We start from the raw sequence: 6,864 nt of genomic DNA, 5'->3' as shown, positions 1-6,864 counted from the left end.
TGCGTAGTGCTGCCCTAGGGCAGGTCAGTGAGCTGAGTTAAACTCCAACGCAGTGTCCGAGATGGGCTTATTTTCAATTGGAAAAAATATTTTTGATCTATATTTTTAATTGAAAATGGACATCGCGCTGCCCGATGTCAGATTGCCAGAGCGGGGAAAGAGAGAGAGACAGAGAGAAATGGTAGAGGGTTGAACTAAAACCCTAAAATAAGGGTCGACCTGATATGATTTGCTACATGAGAAACAACAGAGGTATGAGAAAGAGGGTAAGTAGTTAAGGAAAATAAATGCAATAAATTAATGGGTTCTTTGGGTATGTGAATACAACCCAGTTTCCTATTTAGTGCAATAATTTTGATCCATCTTTTGGAAAAAAAATGTGAAAGAAATTTTGTTCCCAAAATTTTTTTTCAAATATTTTTTTTCTCTAAATTTTTTTCCCAAAAAGTTTTTTTCATCAAATGTTTGTCCATGTAATTTTACCAGTTCTTTCTCAATATTTTTTAACACGTGCGTTTTTTCAAAATTTTCTAAAGATTCCAAAATTTTTTAATTTTTGAAAATATTTTTTTCAAAATTTTGGAAAGGATCCAAAACTATTTTATATGCGTAAATTTTTTAAAAAAATGCAATATTCACAAAAATTTAAAAGAAAAACAAATTCTTTCAGGCATGAACTTCAGACTACTTACAACTTCAGTGCAGGTGATGTTTGCGAATTTGCCATTATCCTAACCACTTCTGAAGGGATGGATCACTTGGATTGAGGTGATACTTGTTTTATAATTTCAAAAAATGAAAGATATAGTCCATGGATTTTTTCCCAAAAATTTTAACCACAAATTATTTCCCCGAAATTTGTTTCCAAAAATTTTTTACCCAATTTTTTTTCCCAAGAAATCAAGGATTGTATAGTCCTTATATAAAATATAGTCCATGGTTTTTACCCAAAAAATTTTTTTGCCAAATTTTTTTTCCTGAAAAATCAAAGGCTAGTTCATGGTTCTTTCCAGATTTTTTTTCCTCAAAAATTTCTTTCACAATTTATTTTCCCCAAAATTTTTTTCCCAAAAATGTTTATAAAATGTATAAAAATTAATCAATTAATTGTATTTTAAGTTAATTCTTTTACCACTTATAAAATGTAGTCCATATTGTTGTACAAGTTATTAAATGTAATCAAAGTAAATAATATTCACTTGTTTGATCTGCTTGCACCTGATTCCTGAAAGTTTATGCAACAGATATGATGTCTAAAATAAAATAAATAAAACTATCCATATGAAATTGATTGAAAAAATAAAAATAAATAAAATCGCTTGTGGATTCGAACTCGAGACACCCAACATGAGGACGACTTCCTCCGCATTCGAAGCGATTTAACAATCTCGTCCACTGGCATCTCTGCTGCACGTGCAAGTTACAGTGCAACAGTTGTATAACTTGTGGTATTAGACGTATCGAGATGGCGCCAAATGGCTATATGGCGCACGCTTCGAAATACTGCGGGCTCGACTACGAAACATCGACCCAAAAGCCGTTTCATTGCACTCGAGTTGCACAGCTCAGGTATTAAGTGAGTTGAGTGTCAAGTGAGAATCAATCATTTCTGTCAGGCCTCTCGTTCGCAGCATGCCTCGAGGTGCGCCGGAGCAGAACCTTGATTCGGTCGTCTTATCTTGACTTTTCTGGATCGCGGGTATCGGAAGATAATGGTATGGTGCCTATGTCCTCGCCCGTTGTCTGCGGCTATTGTGGGGGGGAAAAACCAAAGATGGTTTTCCCACAATTTTTTTTCCAAAATATTTACTCCGACTTTTTTTTCTAAAAAATTTTTTTTCCAAAAAAGCAAAGGCAACTTTTTTCCAAAAATTTTTTTTTCAAAAATTTTTTGCCCAAAATGTTTTTCATCACAGTAAATCACAGTAAATGGTTTTTCATGGCAACGGTTTCCATGACAACGGTTACCATGCAACGTAATCCGCAACATTTTTTCACTTACGGAATTGTTGGCGACGGTTGCCATGGCAACGAAAATTGCAATCGCAATGTTAACATGCACATTTTCACTCATTTCAATCTCAATCACAGTAAATAGTTTTTCATGGCGGTTGCCATGACAACGGTTACCATGCAACATAATCTGCAAAATTTTTTGCCCAAAATGTATTTCATCACAGTAAATGCTTTTTCATGGCAACGGTTACCATGACAACGGTTACCACGCAACGTAGTCCGCAAAATTTTTTTACTTACGTTGTTTTATGTTGGCGACGGTTGCCATGGCAACGAAAATCGCAATCGCAAATCGCAATGTTAACATGCACATTTTCACTCATTTCAATCTCAATCACAGTAAATGATTTTTCATGGCAACGGTTACCATGGCAACGGTTTCTATGACAACGGTTACCATGCAACGCAATCCGCAAAATTTTTTTACTTACAAGTTGTTGGCGACGGTTGCCATGGCAACGAAAATTGCAATCGCAATGTTAACATGCATATTTTCACTCATTTCAATCACAATCACAGTAAATAGTTTTTCATGGCGGTTGCCATGACAACGGTTACCATGCAACATAATCTGCAAAATTTTTTGCCCAAAATGTATTTCATCACAGTAAATGCTTTTTCATGGCAACGGTTACCATGACAACGGTTTCCATGACAACGGTTACCACGCAACGTAGTCCGCAAAATTTTTTTACTTACGGAATTTTATGTTGGCGACGGTTGCCATGGCTACGAAAATCGCAATCGCAAATCGCAATATTAACGGCCATGGCAACGGTTACCACGCAACGTAATCCGCAAAATTTTTTTACTTACGGAGTTTTATGTTGGCGACGGTTGCCATGGCAACGAAAATCGCAATCGCAAATCGCAATATTAACATGCACATTTTCACTTATTTTAATCTCAATCACAGTAAATGGTTTTTCATGGCAACGGTTACCATGCAACGTAATCCGCAAAATTTTTTAACTTGCGGAGTTTCATGTTTGCGACGGTTGCCATGGCAACGGTTACCATGACAGGAAGTTTTATGTTGGCATTGCGATTTGTAAAACTCCCTGTAAATAAATTTAGCGGATTACGTTGCATGGTAACCGTCGCCATGGTAACCGTTGCCATGAAAAACCATTTAAAAAAACCATTATCGGTGCTTTTTCGAGAAAAAAAATTTGGGGAAAATTATTTTTAGAAAATAAATAAATTTTGCGGATTACGTTGCATGGTAACCGTTGCCATGAAAAACCATTTACTATGATTGAGATTGAAATGAGTGAAAATGTGCTAGTTAACATTGCGATTGCGATTATCGTCGCCAACATAAAACATCCAGTAAAAAATTTTGCGAATTACGTTGTCATGGTAACCGTTGCCATGACAACCGTTGTGGGGCGTTATGACTTGAAAATATATATAATTCATCACCAGTACTGCACAGCGAGAATTGGAAGAAGACAACTTAAAGTTGCCATTTATAGATAAAACCTTGTATATATTATATGTATATATAAGTCAAAAGTATTGGCAGACCAAAGAAGTTCTAACACCCACAAACAATGATGGTCGATTAGCTTAGGCGCATGCATTCTATATTTTAGAGAATGTGCTATTGAAAAATGCATACGAATTACGCACGCGACATCTGTGGCATATGTAGTAAACTCTCAGCAATCTTGTATTTGTCCGTTACAACATTTTGTAAGTGGTAAAAGAGTTGACTTAAAATACACTTAACTAATTAATTTTTATACCTATAAATAGGCGACTGCGCTTGGCAATTTCCAAAGTCCGACATGCATCTGTCCCGATCTCTCGAATTGACATTTTTTTCCAAAAATGAGTTCATGGTTTTTCCCCAAATTTTTTTTGTGATTGAAGTGTTTCGAGATTGAAGTGAGTGAAAATGTGCATGTTGACATGGTCAAAATCAATATTTTTGACATGTTTGAGTAGAGTGAAAAACCGTTTTTGTTTTTTTTATTCACGGGATTGAAGTGAGTGAAAAAACATCGATTGAAATAGTCTACAGTTTTTTACTATGACATATCAAAATTATTAACATTTTCACTCACTTCAATCTCGTGAAAAAGTCATGGACCATGGTTTTTCACTCATTTCAAACATGTCAAAAATATTAACATTTTTCACTTCAATCTTTTTTGTCACAAAGTTATGGACGTCCATGGTTTTTCATACAAATCAAATTGTGTCAAAATATTTATATTTCACTCAAATCAATTTTATTAAAAAAGCAAAGTATGTAATCCACAGGTTTTCACTCAATTCAAGCATGTCAAAAGAATCTACATTTTCCACCCAATTCAATTTTATTTAAAAAGCGAAGTTTATAGTCCACTCTTTTCAGCCTAATGAAACTTGACAAAAAAAATTGTTAATAAAGAAACCAAGTGTATGTTTTTCGATAAAAATTTGCTAAAAAAAAACAAGTGTATTTTTTTCGATGAAAATTTGCTAAAAGAAACCGAGTGTATATATGTATAGTCCACATTTTTTTAATAAAGATTTCACAAAAGAACAAGAAATTTTTTTTTGATAAAAATTTAACTAAGAAAACCAGTGTATTTTTTCGACGAAAAACAAACAAAACAATTCAATTTTATTTAAAAAGCAAAGCATAGTCCACGCTTTTTCACTACAATGATATTCTAATTTCCTTCAAACGAATTGACAGTCCACAGATTTTTAAACTGAAATGAAAAAAAAAATGAAAAAAAAAACTTCTAAAAAAATCACGGACAAAGAGAATTTTTTGGAAAAAATATCATGGACAATTAGAGAGTATGCGACGGTTACTATCGCCTTTTCATGTTTTGACATATTTTTGCGCTTGTACTGCAATGATTGCAATAGCAATCGTTCTTGTTTTGGGTATCGAGTTCGAACCCCTAAGCAATTTATTAATTTAACAAAACAGTATTTTTATAAGATCTATGAAAACTGTTTGCATAAAAGCCTTTCCCAAAAAAGTTTTTCGTCGATTTTTTCTTAGTCATCAAATAGCCGGTATTGTAGGGAGACCAACACATTTTATAACCTCGAGTTGATGGTCATCTGATCAATCCCTGAAAGCGACACAATTTTTCTTCCAAAATTAATTTACTTAATTTATTTAAATATACCTGACAAAATTTCGTAAAAAAACTTTAATAAATATAAAGGAAAATGTGTTGGGTGATTTGTATTTTATTTAATTTTATTATATATACATACTATAATTGCACAAAATTTTACGTATATTCCCGTAGCACGACGCAGTTGGTGTGCTGGTTGAAATCCCGGTGAAGACTAGAAGAATCCCTTCGAACATCGGCAGGGGCGACGATGAGCCGCTTAGAGTCACGGAGAGCACTGTAAGTTACAAAAAAAAAAAATACGATTAAAAAGAGACACAGTAACCACCAACGTGACCTACAAGCACAGAAAAACGTTTTTGAACCCTGCAAAAAAAAAAACATTACAAGCTGACAGTCCTATTAGTTCGTTTCAAGTTTGACAATTTTGATTCACGGATTTTGAAATTGAAATTAAAATTTACGAATCAATATAAATACTTTAAAAAAAATTATGAACGAATTATGAAAGTATTGAAATGAAATTAAAATTGACAAATGGATAAAAACTTTGAAAAAAAAAATCATGAACAAATTTCAAATTTCGCGGATTTTGAAAGTTTTTATCGATTCGTAAATTTTAATTACAGTTTCAATATCCATGGACTTTACAAGTTTTATCTAATTTATTTCTCGTGGACTATTTATTGTTTATGATTTTTACAGCCGATTTTTACTTGTAAAAAGCATGATCAAAGTTTTTATTCAAACATGAACGGATTTTAAAACGAATTTGAAATTTACGAATCGATAAAAACTAAAAAACTTAAAAACAAAGGCTTGAGCAATAGTTCACCGATTTTGGACTGGTAAATTTTTTTTTTTTTTTTTTTAATTTCAATAATTATTACAACTGCTAATTTATTAACATCAAGTAATATTGATAAATAATAATATAAATTTAAATAAATAAAAGAGCAAAGGATAAAATTTACATGAAAATAATATCCGTAATATGATTTAATGTAAAATATAAGCAATAAATAATATAAATAAAATTTCAGAATAATAAAATAATACTAGAAAAATAATAAAATATAACAAAATAACAATAATAGAAATAGTAAGATAATAATAATAATAATAATAATAATAATAATAATAATAATAATAATAAAAATAATAATAGTAATAATAATAATAACAATAATAATAATAATAATTTACACTCATCGAATTATACATAAATGCTAAGTAAATATTTTCAAGAATCTTACTACTTTAGAAATTAGATGCCTATTGTTCTATATGAATATATAAACATAGACATCTCATTTTCTCTCTAATCTCTAAGTAAGTAAAAGCCAGTGTGCAAACGATCAAACAGTGCGTCGTAAGTTGTAAGAAAAGGAGTTATTTTCATTTCGGATGTTGTCATACGAAACCGGGTTGCGGAAGCATGGAAACTGGTATGATGAGTGTTTTATATGTTCCCGAGTCGTTTTTTGAGCAATGCGCATGAACGCAAATCAATTTCGATGTGACCGAAGCATGCGCGTTATAAGATCTTTGGAATTTTTCGTTTTAGTCTTGTTGGGCGCGCTTCTGAGTATACTTTGTTGGCCAAGTAATTTGGGTGCTCGTCTATTCTTTTTTTGTAGTTGTTTGTTTTTTGTTGAATTTCTTCATTTACTGTCATTATGTTGCTGTCCTGGTGAATCAGCCAGTTGGGAACGTACCTAGGTGCATTCAGTGCCTGCCTTATGATCTTGTTCTG

The sequence above is a fragment of the Ctenocephalides felis genome, unplaced genomic scaffold, assembly GCF_003426905.1.
Source record: "Ctenocephalides felis isolate EL2017-DRISC unplaced genomic scaffold, ASM342690v1 CF-g0.4_SCAFFOLD_02993, whole genome shotgun sequence".
NCBI classification, from domain to species: Eukaryota; Metazoa; Arthropoda; class Insecta; order Siphonaptera; family Pulicidae; genus Ctenocephalides; species Ctenocephalides felis.
The sequence above is the reverse complement of the archived record's forward strand: the minus strand, read 5'-3'. Positions refer to the sequence as shown.